The sequence below is a fragment of the Tiliqua scincoides genome, chromosome 14, assembly GCF_035046505.1.
Source record: "Tiliqua scincoides isolate rTilSci1 chromosome 14, rTilSci1.hap2, whole genome shotgun sequence".
Taxonomy (NCBI): domain Eukaryota; kingdom Metazoa; phylum Chordata; class Lepidosauria; order Squamata; family Scincidae; genus Tiliqua; species Tiliqua scincoides.
The window spans coordinates 6,985,133-7,000,897 of record NC_089834.1 but is presented as its reverse complement, the minus strand read 5'-3'; the positions used below and the strand labels follow the sequence as shown (position 1 = coordinate 7,000,897).

The window sequence follows — 15,765 nt, the reverse complement described above, 5'->3', positions numbered from 1 at the left end:
CACCTTGCCAGCATGACCCAGAACAAGCCTCTGGAGATACCCAATGCTTCTGGAATCGTTTGATTTGCAGCCATTTGGACTCAAGGACAGGTGGAAGGATCCAGCCCATGACCCACCTTGCATGGGCTCGGGACCTAGCAGTGGGTCACGACCCACACTTTGGGAAAGGCTGGTCTAGATAATGTTCAGTCCTAGAATATTTCATGCTTGAATACTCAGCTTCAATCTTGTTCCAGATGTAGTTCTTCCAGTTTGGCTTTCAAAACCAACTCCCTCCTTCCAACCCAATGCTCCCAACGTTTGCTTCCTCCTTCTGTTTGATTACCCTCTTTAGTTCTGACCATCTTAGCCTTTCTATGCCCAACAAACATCAAGCAGTTCCAGAGGGTTACCTTGTCACCAGGTAAATAGCAAGCCATGAAGGAGGAGGAAAAGCTTGGTAACTACAAAAACCAGTGTGTGGTACAGGGCTTAAGAGAAGTGGTTCCCAAATGTACTGGGGTAATGGTGCCCCCGAACCTCTTCCTGCCTCAGTCAGGTGCCGCCATCTCATGAAATTGTGCAAGATTCAAGACGGCAGCACCCAAATTCTTGGGAAATCTCATGAGATCAAAGATGGCAGAGCCCAAATCTCATGAAATTTGGGTGCCACTATCTTGGATCTCACAAGATTTCATGAGATCCAAGATGGCAGCACCTGGGAGAGCTGGTAGGAGGGGCGACCTCCTTTCCATGACTTTCCATGGTGCATGGTTAAGGAACCACTGGTTTGGAGTATCAGGTGCAGACTGGGGAAATCTGGGTTCAAATCTCCAGGCTGCCAAGAAGCTCACTGTGTAATCTTGACCTGGTCATTTGCTTGCAACTTAACCTACCTCACTGGGTTGTCGTGGGAATAAAATAAGGAGGGTGAGGAGGGAGGAACTAGGTAAGCCATCTCTGGAGGAAGGATGTAATACAACTGCAATTATGAACAAGTAAGAGCCAAAAGCATGTGCTAAAGAGGAACAAACTCTAAGACAAGCTTAGCAGGCAACCTATCCTACTTTTGCACCCAGGAAATGTGAGGAGCAGAGGCTGGCACATACTAAATAAGCCCCCCCCCCAATATTTGGAACACCATTAGTGAGAGGTCTTTGTCCAGTCCCTACTATCCCATTGCAAATATGCTCATGAGCTTAGAAAGAGGTAATGTCCATAGTAATAAATGGAGTTTATTTTTACAACACTTGTAAAGGAGTGACCTGCAATGGATTCAAATCTCCCCCCCCCCCAATACACACCACAAGCTTCTGGGATCTTCTCAAAGGACCGAGAGCATTTCAGAAGTAAGATTCCAAGAAGCAAATCAATGTCAACACTACATTGCCCAAGAACCTTTCCTCAAATCATTCTCAGTTGTACTCCTACAAACACAGGTTAGCCACTCTGAAACGCACAAAACAATATTGTAACAATTTGGTTAGAATTCCAATAAAGAAAAATGCTCGGCGGCCGACACTGTCACAACGGCTCTGTGCTTCACAGACGTTCTGCCCGAATTTTAATTACGCTGTATAATGGTGAGCTGTCAGTGGCCGCCATCCATCGGCTGAGCAATTAAGCTGGCAAGAGCTCAGATCCAAGGACAAAAACCAATGCAAAAAAAGCAAAATGTAAGTGACTAGTTTTTGAGCTGAATGCACCGCTTCTTCCGTAACATATGTACACTGAAAAGCCCCTTTTCATGGGTGAAAGGAAGCTGAGAGCCCCAAAGGAGACCGAGAAAACACAGAACAAGCTGGCAATTAAAAGCACTGCATCAAAAGATCCGTCTGGAGGGACACACAGAATCCAAGGAAAGGCTTCCCCAACAGTTCGGCAAAGGTTGAACCCTGAAGTATATTCTCCAAGACTCACAAAATCTCCGGCGCCTGGATTGGCCTCTGCCATAAAGATCTCAACAGTCCCTGGACAAGAAAAGATCCTTTCTGGAGGATTTGGCTGCAACAATAAAGGGCTTTGGACCCGATCCAGAAAAATGCTCACTCAACAAGCTCTTCATGGGGGCACGAACAGGAGCTTCTGAGCTCTCGAGTTGCTGAACCATATTTACTAGGATATTGCTTCCTGCTACCCCCTCCCCCCCAGCAAATAGCACAGTCACAAGGTGGAAGGCTCTTTGCAATCCCTGTTGGCCTGTGCCCAAGAAACTGCTCACAATAAAGAATACAAGGTGTTCTTCCTGGTCCATACCATGATTGTTTTAAAACAATCACATTTTACGATTACAGACCCCCCCCCAACAGATTGCCCAATAAGTCTCTATACCCCAGTGGTTCCCAAACTGAACTCACGGAGGTGCCATTGGACACCCTCAGTGGATTCTTCTTATTGGCTCTCCCAGGCACTGCCATCTCCCAGGCACTGCCATCTAGGCAGCAACTGTTACCCTGCACATGGCTGATCTTGGAAGCTAAGCAGAGTCAGGCCTGGTTAGTACTTGGATGGGAGACTGCCTGGGTGCTGTAGGCTTAGACCATAGTCTTTCGAGACTGAAGGTTGTCAACAAACCATCTTGAATCACGCAAGATCTCGCAAAATTCAAGATGGAGGAGTCCAGGAGAGCTGGGCAATGGCACCACCGCAACAAGGTGCTGCGACCATGGTATGTTTGGGAACTGCTACCATACCACCTTCACCAGACTTTCAAAGTCATCATCACCACCAAAATCACCCTCATAATTCCCAGTGCGACTTCAGAAACTGACAATAATCTGGTTTTACTTCACATATGGATAGCTAGGAACAGAATTATCAATCCATAGTAATAATGGTGATAGTTAATAATTTAATCTAACAATATTTTTTTTTACTGATTCAGAGGTCGAGTTCCATTCCCCCATCATTTGATTCCCATACCCCAGTTAGTTGGTTGGTTGGCAACCTTCAGTCTCGAAAGACTATGGTATAAGCCTACAGCACCCAGTATTCCCAGGCGGTCTCCCATCCAAGTACTACCCAGGCCTGACCCTGCTTAGCTTCCAAGATCAGATGAGATTGGGCATGTGCAGAGTATCCCTGTTTTAAAACATTCCTTTTCTGTGCCTTCTAACATTTTGGGGGACTGATTAGATTTTATCCTCTTTGACAATACAGCAAACAAAGCCAGATTCATGCATTCATAGGAAGAGAAGGAAAACAATATGTACTCAATAAAACAACTTCATGAGGATAGAGTGAGGCAAGGCTTCCTTATGCTTAGAACAATCTTTCTTTTGTGCCTGAGACTTCTATGTCTCTGACATGCAAGTCAAGGACTCACAAAGCTATTACCTCCTTGAAACTGTAAGGGGATCAAGGCTTACTGAGATGGCAAACCTGGGGATCAAGGCTCAGTTCTTACTGAGATGGTAAACCTGTGCCAGGACTGTGCCACTTCAAGGGGCAGGTAGGAGGACTTACATGGCTGAACAAGCTTCCATGCAAATCACTTCCCTGCAAAGAAATATGGGGAAGGTCTGCAGCTGAATGGTAAAGCCATTTGCATGCAGGCGGCCCCAGGTTCAGTCAGTATGGTGTAGTGGTTTGAGAGTTGGACAAGACCAGGAAGATCCAGGTTCAAATCCCCACCTAGCCATGAAGTTTCCTGGGTGACCTTGGGAAAGTCACATCTGCGGCCTCAAACACCTCACAGGGCTGTTGGAAGAACAAAAAGAAGGGAGGAACTACGTATACTACCCCAAGCTCCTTGAAGAAAGGATGGTATGAAAAAGTGAAAATAAAAAAGATAAAGCTTGGGTAGTAGGACGTTTGGGGTAGCCCTGGAAACGGGTCTTGGATCCTGAAACAAATCTTGACACATGAAACATGAGCACATGTCATTCAGAAATCCATTTCTTTAACTACCATCCTTTGCAATCATTTTATGAGATCACTCATTTCAATAATAAGGAACGCTGTCTTTCCCCTGTCCCCGCCAACAAACACACAGAGAATTCAAACAGGGCTGTGAAAGACACGTCCTCTAAATATATTGATCTTGTCTGATCTTGGAAGCTAAGCAGGGTCAGGCCTGGTTAGTACTTGGATGGGAGACCGCCTGGGAATACTGGGTGCTGTAGGCTTATACCATAGTCTTTCGAGACTGAAGGTTGCCAACCATCTCCCTATATTGAACACTATCTCCCGATCTTGCCTGATCTCGGAAGCTAAGCAGGGTCAGGCCTGGTTAATACTTGGATAGGAGACCGCCTGGGAATACCGGGTGCTGTAGGCTTCTACCATAGTCTTTCGAGACTGAAGGTTGCCAACCATCTCCCTATATTGAACACTATCTCCCGATCTTGCCTGATCTCGGAAGCTAAGCAGGGTCAGGCCTGGTTAGTACTTGAATGGGAGACCGCATGGGAATACCGGGTGCTGTGGGCTTATACCATAGTCTTTTGAGACTGAAGGTTGCCAACCAACCACTACTGATCTGAAAGCAAAAGGTGAAGTTCAAACATAAAACAAAGGTAAGGAGCCTTTCCTAACTCCTGCACTTCAGACACCTGCAAAAGAGCATGACGTTAGCATAGATTGTTTAAAACAAATGCTCCCATAGAGAAGAGGTGGAAATTAAAGGTGAAAGGGATGTGGCCATCCGAGTTGGAAGGGGGGATACAAAAAGACAGAGAAAGATATAAACAGCACCTAGGCCATAACCTCCAGGAATACAAGAGAAAGTTGACTGGCTAGAGAAAAAAATAAGAATGTATTTTTGATTTGGGTCCATGTTTAGGAATCCTTCCCGACCAAGCAAAATCGACACTCAGAAAACCACTGACTTATGGGAGAAAAAGAAACACTGAATGTTAATTGTAGTGCAAAGATCCATAGGACATAGGAGTATTGCAGCAGGTCAGAGCCAGGACTGTGTAGAGCTTTGAGAGTTCGCCTTAGACCTGGAAGATGCAGGTTCAGATCCCCGTTCAGCCATGAAGCTCTCTGGGTGACCTTAGGCCAGCCATTTTCAACCACTGTGCCATGGTACATTGGTTGCCACGAGTGATCCACAGATGTGCCACAGGAATTTGGCAGAAGGTCATTTATTAGTAGGGCCAATGGGGATGTGAGCCCCCCACTGGTAGCATGGTGTGACTTGGCAATTATCAAAAACCTGATGGTGTGCCTTGACAATTTTAGTGCCTTGTCAGTGTGCCATGAGATGAAAAAGGATGAAAATCACTGCCTTAGTCCAATCATTCTTTCTCTCAGTCACACCTATTTCACTGGGTTGTTGTGAGATCAAAAGAAAGGTAGGAGCTATATACCCCACCCTGAGCTCCTTGGAGGAACGGCAGTATAAAAATGTGAAATATAATTAGACAATATCCAGATTGCACAATTTGAACTTGCATGTTTGATTTTTTTTTTTTTTAATGTAAAAAAAAAAAATGGGGTCCCTGTTTGGAACCAGTGTTTGGTTCCTGTTGGGAACCAGTGTTGCATCATGTGGCTAAAAACACATGACGCAACAACAGAAGCTGGATGAGAAACTTCCCAAGAAGTTTGCGCGCAGGGCCTTGAGTCACATCACAGAAGAAAAATGGAATGGAAATTTAAAAAATAACCACTATATGTTATGATTAACATATAACCAATGTGACTATTTTTTCCACATTTTTATACTATTGCAATTCCACCTGCTTCTTATTATTGTTCTGGCCGTGTCTCTCTAGCATTCAGGCTGCCTGCCTGCCTTTCTATAAACCTGACTGCTTATAGTGTTCTGTTAAAGAAAGAGACATGCTTGCTTGGTGCCAAGGGTAAAAACAAAAATGAAAGCAATTGGGGCAAGGATGGCATGGGGGATGCAGAGACAGGGTTCCTTCTTATCTGCAGTTTCTGTACTGGTGGGAGGCATATCCCCTATGGATATGGGGACACACACCTCTATTCAGTTGCATACCTAGAGGGAATGCAAGTATTAAGTTTTGTATGGAGCCTCATCACAGCATGCAAGTGGCCCTTCCCCTTCAGAGCCGTTCCAGGTGGTGGGAACAAAATTGAGGCATATGTTCCAAAGGGCTGGGGCCTCTAGTACACTCTGGTGAGACTCCCTGGAAAACTTAGTGCTTTGCACTTCGTCTAGCTATGCCACCTGTATTCACTCTTCAACCCCACACACACACACACACACACACACCCCAGCTCTCGATCAAAGTGAGAAAGAAACCAGGTCACAGTATAATAGAGGTAAACATTTCCCTGGGGCCAAGACGGGCTTGGTCCTCTTCCCATTTCACATGAAAATGTGCTTGCACTCATGCAACTCTTCCAAACAGATATGAGGCTATCTGGATCAATGCTCCCTAGCTGCTCATTAGTTACTAGTATCAATGCAAATGATCAATTGGTTCATTCCATATAGATTTATAATGAGGATTAACTCGGGGCTGCCACCCGTGAAGAGATGTCTGTCCACTGCTGTCGGGCTCCGTGGTAAACCATCAATGCAAATCCGGCAATTTGAAAAATCTATGGTCTGCTGCCGACTTCATCTGGAACAAGACGGCACCTGAAAATTTTTATTCAAGGAATGTATTTAAGGTGCCCATTTTCCAAATCATAAATCATTCGCCTCCGTTATTCCATTGACAGAAGTAGTTATCATCATTAAATATCACATTTGCATTAAGATGATGTAACGTCTATTTAAGGCAGTTATTTATTTGGCCAATTATTGACATTCACCCTTCCCCCAAGGAGCTCGATGCAGCCTACGGATTCTTTTTCCAGCCCTCGTGACAGTCCATGATGTAGCCTTTGATGAAAGGAAAGAGTGATCTGCTCAGGGCCAAGCAATGAGCTTCAGGGACAGAGAACTGGATATTCCTCTCCACTCAAACACAACATTTTCGCCGCTATCCCATATGGAACTGGCTCCCAAACTATGTGCCACGGCAAACTCACAGGGGCATTTGTGCTCCCTGGGGCATTTGGTGGGCCGCTGTGAGATACAGGAAGCCGGACTAGATGGGCCTATGGCCTGATCCAGTGGGGCTGTTCTTATGTTCTTAACTACAATTCCCAGAATGCCTTGCAGGTCTTCTTGTTGTCTGGTGTGCTCCCTGGGGCATTTGGTGGGCCACTGTGAGATACAGGAAGCTGGACTAGATGGGCCTATGGCCTGATCCAGTGGGGCTGTTCTTATGTTCTTAACTACAATTCCCAGAATGCCTTGCAGGTCTTCTTGTTATCTGGTGTGCTCCCTGGGGCATTTGGTGGGCCGTTGTGAGATACAGGAAGCTGGACTAGATGGGCCTATGGCCTGATCCAGTGGGGCTGTTCTTATGTTCTTAACTACAATTCCCAGAATGCCTTGCAGGTCTTCTTGTTGTCTGGTGTGCTCCCTGGGGCATTTGGTGGGCCGCTGTGAGATACAGGAAGCTGGACTAGATGGGCCTATGGCCTGATCCAGCGGGGCTATTCTTATGTTCTTATGGCACCATGGAATGTCCCCACCAGCATCTTCTTACCAGCGCTGCCATCTTTAATCACCAAAATCTCACACAATGCAAGATGGCAGAGCCCAAGAGAGCCAGGCAGTGGCGCTGCCCCAACAGGGCTCTGTTACCGCAGGACGCTGTGACCATAATAAGTTTGGGAACCACTGTCATATGGGATCACAATATGAGACCCTTTGCACACTGAAGCTGGGGACAAGATCCACTGAAAGTCAAATAAATATAATAATCTGCTCCAGGGCCACTCAAGATCTAGTGCCTGATTTGGTGTGCCAACTGCTTCCCACCCTTACTAGGTAAGGTGTCAGCCTTGGCTCCTCCCATTCTCTGGACTGATACAGAAGAAGGGAAGTCCTTGGAAGCAAGGAGCATCTCTGGCGCTCCAGCCCAACCACTCTCATCTCCTCCTTCTTTCGCTCTGTCCCCCCTTTTTCATTTTCAATCCTGGAAGTGGAAGCAGTAGAGATGAGTGGTTGGATGGAGGTGGACACCTTCTACGAGTCTGTTACCTGAGTCAACTACCTCAGCTGGACAATGGATGAGCTGACCCTGATCTGAGCACAGCATAATCCAGAAGAAAGACCTCACTGGGAAGGGCTGCAGCTTCCTATTGACAGTACAACATGGAGGAGAGGGGAGGTTTGCATGAAGACCCTCCACAGAGCAACACAGCCCTTCTAATTACCCGCACACGCGGCATGTGTCCGTATTCAGAAAAACAATTACACCTGAGATCAGTCAATATCTGCCGCTGATTGAACAACAATATTACAGACAGGAGGAAAATAATATGCAGAGAGGCTCTGTGGTTTTTCCAAGCAGATTTTCAGGTCAGGGAGGTCATTAGTTGCAGAAATCAATCCATCTGCCAGGCTGCTTGCATCTTTTAAACACTAAAAACAAAAACAGAATCCTAATCACTAATTGGCAGATCAAAGCCACGAGATGCTCGGTGCCGTATGTGGAAAAGCAGTCGGAACCGGGGACGCCTGGGAAAAAAAAGAAGAAGCTGTAAAGCAGCAGCATTTGCTAAGTTCCCAGCTCCACAGCATGCAGCACGGATAAGATTTGCATGAAAATTTTCCACCGACATCATTGCTGCAACAGCCCAGTTACAGCCATTTTCTCTTTTGGAGGACTGGCTTTGCTGAGTGGGAGCCTTCCGTGAACAGAAGGAATTCAAGTTGATTAAGTGGACATAAAGTTGATTAACTGGAGGGAAGCTTTCAGCTCTCTGAAGTCCTAAAGGGCTATCCAACAGGACAGGAGGCCGCTTTTCACATTTTTACACCACCCTTCTTCCAAGGAGCTCAAGGTTCCTCCCCTTTTTGTCCTCACAACAACTCTGTAAGGTAGTGACTGGCCCAAGTTCATCCAAAAGTTTCATGGCTGAGCGGGGATTTGAATCCGGATCTTTGAGGTCTAACTCCCAAACCATTGCATAATCCTTAATTTTACCTTTATTCATTTTTTTTCATATTCATGCGCCACCCTTTGTCCAAGCCTCAGGGTGGTATACATGGCTCCTCCCTCTCCTTCACCCCTCACAACAACCCTATGAGGTAGGCCAGGCAGAGCAAGAATGACTAGTCCAAGGATGCATAGAAAGCTTCAGGGCTGAGTAAGAATTGGAACCCAGGATTTCTTAAATTGAACACTCTAACCCAGCCATTTTCAACCACTGCACCATGGCACATTGGTGTGCCACAAGTGGTCCACAGGTGTGCCACAGGAATTTTGGGGAAGATCATTTATTAGTAGGGCTAATGAGAGATGTGAGCCCCCCACCGGCAGCATGGTGTGCCTTGTCAATTGTTAAAAACCTAATGGTGTGCCTTGACAATTTTAGTGCCTTGTCAGTGTGCCCTGAGATGAAAAAGGTTGAAAATGACAGCTCTAACCACTACGCCACACTCCAGATAGCGGCCCTCAAAAAGCTCAAATTATGTACAGGAAGGCCTTGCGTCTCCAAGCATGTGGTCTCCAAATTTATCACACAGGTGGGAAGGCCATAGCAAAAACCGACAAGGAAACCCACCTGACGGAGCCACATTTTCACTCTGTCAACACAAGCAGTCGTGCCAAGCGAGATTTGGCAAGGCAAGGCAGTGCCAACATGCACAGAACTAAAAACAGAAACAGTATCAAGGAAAGGCCTTAATCATCACACTGCTGTCTTTATTCCTCCAAGTGCATTTCCATCGCAAACGGCTGTTACAAGGACCCATATGGGAAGAGGGTAAAAATGTGCAGAGCCAAGCCGGGATTAGAAACCTTCTAAGAAATTCCTCTGGCCTTAGACTGGGATGCCACAGAGGCTGTACACCAGGGATTCTCGACCTATACTGATCCTTGGCTGAAGAGGAGAAGGCACACCAAGACTTCCCAAGTGGAACAAAGTCATAACAAACCCAGGGACTCAGGAAGAAAGCTTTGAGAAGTGATGGGCTCCTAGCATCTCTAAGCAGACTTTCCTGAGCCCACATCAGCCCTGAGTCCATTAGCCCTTCAGCAGCAAAGTATATTAGGGTCAGAAGTGACAGTTCACTTAGGGTAGCCAAAGGAAATCACTTTTAGCATGCCACAGTGTTTAACTGACTTATTAGTTGGATCCAAATTAGTAGAAACTTAGCTGCCCTGTATCCGCGGACCCAGTTATCCACAATTCTACATGCCCATTATTGTCTGTCTTCATTACGAAGCAGACATGTTTCTTGCCTCTGTAGACGCTATAAGACAAACGCAACACGCAGGCAGGCAGCCTGAACCCTTCCTGCTCCCTCTTAACATTCACTTACAGCCCAATCCTATCCACACTTTCCTGGGAGTAAGCCCCATTGACTCTAATGGAACTTACTTCTGAGTAGACATGCATTGTTGTTGGCAACCTTCAGTCTCGAGAGACTCTGGTATTGCGCTCTGAAAGGTGGTTTTGGAACATCGTCTAGTGTGGCTAAAAAGGCCAATTCGGGAGTGACAATCCCTTCCACACCGGGAGCAAGTGCAGTCTGTCCCTGGTCTGTCTCCCTGGCTATGGGCCTTCCTTCTTTGCCTCTTTGCCTCAGACTGTTGGCCAAGTGTCTCTTCAAACTGGGAAAGGCCATGCTGCACAGCCTGCCTCCAAGCGGGCCGCTCAGAGGCCAGGGCTTCCCACCTGTTGAGGTCCACTCCTAAGGCCTTCAGATCCCTCTTGCAGATGTCCTTGTATCGCAGCTGTGGTCTACCTGTAGGGCGCTTTCCTTGCACGAGTTCTCCATAGAGGAGATCCTTTGGGATCCGGCCATCATCCATTCTCACGACATGACCGAGCCAACGCAGGTGTCTCTGTTACATGCATAGGTTGGGGACATGCATAGTCTCCTCCCTCTAGCATTCAGCCTTTCTGCCTGCACGTCATGCTTCTCTTGTAGTTTCTGTTAATGCAAGAAACATGCCTACTTCTTAATGAAGAAAATGGAAGGTGATGGGCAAAGGGGGCTATGGAACTTTAGACTTATAGGGTTTCCTCATATCCAGGTTTCCTTATCCACAGGGTGGGGTTTGGAATTGATCACCCACAAATACAGGAGAGGGAATGCCTATAATTAACTAAAAAGATACACACAATTCATTGAGTAGTGAATTTTATAAAAGTATTTTTATAATTTTAAAATATAATTTTTGCAACAACTGCAAAAAGAGGCATTTCTGCCTAAGAAGATGCCTTTCACAACATGAGTGTGTCCTCAAAAAGCAAGTCTTTGCTTCTTTTATAAATTAATTGGCTAAGATGGTATGAGATCTGATTGATTCCATTTGCACAATTTCCTAAAAGAATAAAGGCGTTATTTACGTTATTCTAACCCTGGGCTGGTCTTTCCTTCGCTGCCGGCTGAGCTTTGCAGACGCAAAGCTCAAGACAGCGAGGGAAAGCCATACCGGGAGCTCGCGCGTTAGGCCAGCACGGGCCCCGGTGAATCTCTAGCGGGCCGTGTGCCCATTGGAGACAAAGGACTCCCGTGGGGGCTTGATGGTGACCTCTGGCAGGCCACAAGGGTCCCCTGGGCCAGGGTTTGGGTAGCCCTGTTCTAACCCACACCATTTTAGAAGAGGCATTTGTTCCTGAGTGAGAAAGATTGAGGAGATGCCTCTTTAAAAAAAAAACAACACTTGCCATCCATGGATTTGGAACATGACTTCCTTTAACCCATTTTTGTCCAGCCCACAGCTGTATACATTTGGTCCCTGTTGCATGTATGCAGCGTTGGACAGAAATGGCTTTTCTGCCATTCAGCATTTAAAAAACAAAACTGCAGACTAATTAATCAGGAGTATTTTGTAATCAACTGGAAAATGTGATTAATCAACTAAACACTGCAGCTTAAAAAAAAAAAAGCACCCTTCCAAAAATCTTACAATAGTTCCCAATTAAAAAAAAAAAACAAAAACAGGAAAGGAAAGGAAAAAAATCAAGAATTTGCAAGCAAGTCATGTAGCCTCACTACAATTTTTACCACACTGAGCAAAATGGGGCTTCATTACTGTGAACACAATGCATAATGATGTTAATAAACTCCCTGCAAAAAAAAAAAAAAAAAAAGTTACCATGCAACTTTTGCACCCCCAGGCACTAAATCTACTCACAGGCACTCTGCTGTTCCATTACCATCCGTCATCATGGTAAATTACATTTTAACTCGCCTGTCAAAAAAAAAAAAATGTTAATCACTCCCCAAAGTGAGTGGGCAGACAGGGCAGGGCAGAGGCATCTTCAGACAGCCCCCAAGATGCTATCAGAATAAAACCATTTGCTCTCAACGTCTCTCTAGCCATCAATCTGCTTCTTTTACAAACAGCTGATCAGGGATTGAGGGAGGCCTATAGGAAGGTCTGGTGATGTGTACTGAAGGATGAAAAGATACTGGATACTGGATAACAGAGACTGGAAGGCAGACTGGAGAGGGGGAAGACTAACAGGAGACAGCGGCTGTCAAGGATGTGAAGGGCTGTCACACCAAAGAAGGGGAGGATTTATTCTCCGTGGCCATCTGAAAGCAGACATGTCAGGGCAGAAGATTTAAGGCAAGACATTAGGAGGAATTTCCTAACTGTAGGAGCAGCAGCCTAGCTGTGCAACAATCTGTCTCGTGCAGAAGTAGGGCTTCCCCTTCAAGCAGAGCCTGGATGGTCACCTGTCAGGGATGCTGTGGCAGTTGCCTACTCTGAGCAGGGGGCTGGACTAGATTACCTCTAAGCTCCCTACCCACGCTACCATTCTATGATGTTGTGGTAGACGTTCTGGATCTCAGGTATTCGGTCTGAGACTCAAAGCTCTCCAGCTGAGTTGCCAGTATGTGGTGTAGATAGTTCCTCCCCCCTCACAACAACCCTGTGAGGTAGGCAAGACGGAGAGGTAGTGACTGACCCAAGGTTACCCAGGAAGTTTCGTGGATGAGCAGGGACTTGAGCCTGGATCTTCCAGGTCTAGGTCCAACTCTCGAACAACAACATCATCCTGGCTCTCTTGAAAACCCAAGTCCAAATCTCCCCTCAGCAGTCGGGTGACCCTGGATCAAACTCACTCTCCAGCCAAGCCTACCTGGCTAGTTGCTGTGAGGATATAACAGGAAAGCAAAACATACTTCTTTGCCTGCTCCCAATTTCCCCTCGAGAGCAAGGAACTTCAACTTCTCCCGGGAGAGAGAGATCTGGAGCAAGCCTTGGTTATGCACAGGCTACCAAAATCCTCTCCAGATCTCCAAGAGCTGAAACCACAAGGTTCCATAGTGTTTTTGTTTTCCGGTTTTTAAAAATGTGAATTCTTTTATGCTAGAAGATTAAACTCATATTTAAATGAAATTTATGAAAGACTAATTAAAAATGGGGACAGCAAGTTCTCCCAGTTCAAGCACAGACCAGAAAAGCCTCATTTTGGGGGAATGGGGCAACCTTTCAAAGCCTGTGCATGAGAAAGCCTAGATTGGGGGATCAACAGTGGGTTCCCAGTCTCATTATTTATTGGAGGTCTTGACATGAAAAAAGTGCAAAACCACTGAAACAGAAGGAGAGAAGAGGACGTAAAACAAAAGCCTGAAGCCCCCATCGCTTCCTTGGAGAAACCAGGGTGATAACTAACAGGAGAACATTCCTTTGTGTGCTCCTGAAAGTGCTTGGCTTAGAAACTATGCAGACACAAGTGCCAGCAGGGTGAGGACCACAGAAAGGAAAGATTGAGCTTAGAGTAGAGCCATGAAGGAAGCAGGAACAAACAGTCAACATCATGTTAGTGGAAGCTAAGTGGCTAAGAGCCCAATCCTATGCCTGTCCACTCAGAAGTACGTTCTGTTAGAATCAATGGAGCTTACTCCCAGGAAAGTGAAGATAGGAATGCAACCTGAGCAGGTATTTGAACCTGGATCTTCCAGGTCCAAGGCCAACTCCTAGATCTCTGCATCATCCTTGCTCTCAAATGGCTAAATGTGTCAGTATCCAAAAAGTGCTACAAGTTCCTTTATTGTTTATGCTGGAAGAGACTGTGAACCTATCCTATCCCATTTTCCAGTGCCAGGCAGCTGTGCCAATGGGGCATGTGCTGTATCCTGTGGGTGAGGAGGTAGTAACAGAGGCCTCCTCAAAGTAAGGGAACATTTGTTCCCTTACCTCGGGGCTGCATTGCAGCCACACCGATGCTGGAAAGTTGGATAGGATTGGGCTCTGCCACACCAATGCCTCTGGAATTTGAGACAGAGGACCACCTTCTCAGTCCTTTTGCTATGTAAACCTCCCAAGCCTTGTGAAATTTTGCTAGAACGTTTGCTAACCAGGCTTCACTTTGGGTCACTGCTCCCTTGCCTGGAAGTCTTATCAGTTTGCCTGACAACCAAAGAAAGATCCACATTTTCAATCAATAAATTCCACTCCAATTTGACAGACATTTCCAATTTGACTGTCAAGAAAATGCTTGTCATTTCAAGCACCCAGGATTTCAGCAGCCAACCTTCATGCGCAAAAAGGATTGTGTGTGTGTGTGTGTGTGTGTGTGTGTGTGTGTGTGTGTGAGAGAGAGAGAGAGAGAGAGAGAGAGAGACAGACAGACAGACAGACAGACAGACAGACAGACAGACAAAGATTTTATATTATATAAATATAAAAATCCATGCAATTTACTCCAAACCCCACGTTTGCATAATTTAAATTGGGTGAGAATCACAGTCACATCTCTGTGGTTGTTGCGTGTTCTGCCAAGATTGTTAATGAATTTAAATAAGAAGAGTGCTCTTTAAGTAGAAATTTTAAAAAGGAAAATAATAATAATAGCTCTCCATTAACAGACAGGATACAGAATGAGCCCTATTTCCATTGCAATCTTCAGTCGTTGTTGTTGTTTGCATTCAGAAGGGCCAGCTGCACCCTGAGACATAATCAAACTTGCATGAATTTCACTGGGCAGGCTTTAAAAATCCACAGCCTTCACTCAGGCTCATCACAGTGCTCTTGAATGAGGACCCAAAAGGTTACTTTTCATTCATCTTCTAAAAATGTAATTGGATTTTCTAAGAACAGAATGCAGAAAAGAATGTTGACCGATCCCAAAAAAGCAGAGATGGCTTATGCAACAGGAAGGGACTTGTTCAAAGCATAAAGAATGCTTTTTTCCAAATAATGGCCATAAATGTTCCAGGTAAATTACAAGAAAAAGTACCCTGAAAGGAAAAAGATGCTTCTTAATAGCCCGGTAATGAAAGTCAAGCCACATGATGTGGCCGATGTGGGTGACGCAGGGCAGTCCGTTCGGTGCTCTCGTCACACATGCATCAAAGAAGAAAATTTCAGCTGGGGGTCAAGGTGCAAGTTCCTCTGTCCTCTGCCCTCATAGGGTTGACTGACGCAAGAGGGGTGTGCTCCCTTTTGATCAGAAAATGTAAGATTCCACCTCCTTTGGCTCCTGGCCCATTTTGGACTCTAGGACTGGGTACAATTTACCCCATGAACCCCTTCTCATGGGCTCTGCCCTTGAGGGCCCCAGGGAAAGAGGGGTAGAAACAAAAGGGGAGGTTACTGGCCCAGCAGCCAGGATCCCCTGACCAGTTCAGTGGTGGGGGAAGAGGTTGCCTTACCCTTCTTCCTCCTCCTCTTCCTCCACAGGTCTGCTGGCTCCTTCCCTGCTCTTGCGCAGGGAAGCAGGCCTCAGGTAACCTGTCCAGAGACTTCTCATCAGTCCTAAGTGCCTTATGTAGCTCTGGGTTCTCTTCTTCCTGGGTTGGCTCTCTCACATCCCCACCCTAAACTCCACTTA

General features: G+C 46.0%; 1 protein-coding gene and 1 pseudogene across 1 annotated transcript in view; both read right to left on the bottom strand.

The window, feature by feature from the left end:
* The window catches only part of ARVCF (ARVCF delta catenin family member), a 752,684-nt gene that overhangs the window by 368,504 nt on the left and 368,415 nt on the right, over positions 1-15,765 (bottom strand). The window lies entirely within an intron of this gene.
* LOC136634927 (5S ribosomal RNA) lies at positions 2,953-3,068 on the bottom strand (annotated as a pseudogene).